This window comes from Austrofundulus limnaeus, unplaced genomic scaffold (genome assembly GCF_001266775.1).
Source record: "Austrofundulus limnaeus strain Quisiro unplaced genomic scaffold, Austrofundulus_limnaeus-1.0 Scaffold1751, whole genome shotgun sequence".
NCBI lineage: Eukaryota > Metazoa > Chordata > Actinopteri > Cyprinodontiformes > Rivulidae > Austrofundulus > Austrofundulus limnaeus.
The window spans coordinates 53,630-53,987 of record NW_013954153.1 but is presented as its reverse complement, the minus strand read 5'-3'; positions in this window follow the sequence as shown (position 1 = coordinate 53,987).

The following is a 358-nucleotide window of genomic DNA, read 5'->3' as shown; positions in this document are numbered from 1 at the left end:
CACGTAAAATGAGCTGAACAGCAGCTAAAATGAACTAAACAGCAGCTAAAAATGAGCTGAACAGTAGCTAAAATTAACTAAACAGCAGCTAAAATGAACTGAGCAGCAGCTAAAATGAACTGAGCAGCAGCTAAAATGACTGAGGAGCAGCTAAAATGAACTGAACAGCAGCTAAAATGAACTAACAGCAGCTAAAATGAACTAAACAGCTGCTAAGATGAACTAACAGCAGCTAAGATGAACTAATAGTAGCTAAGATGAACTAACAGCAGCTAAAATGAACTAAACAGCAGCTAAGATGAACTACCAGCAGCTAAGATGAACTACCAGCAGCTAAGATGAACTACCAGCAGCTAAG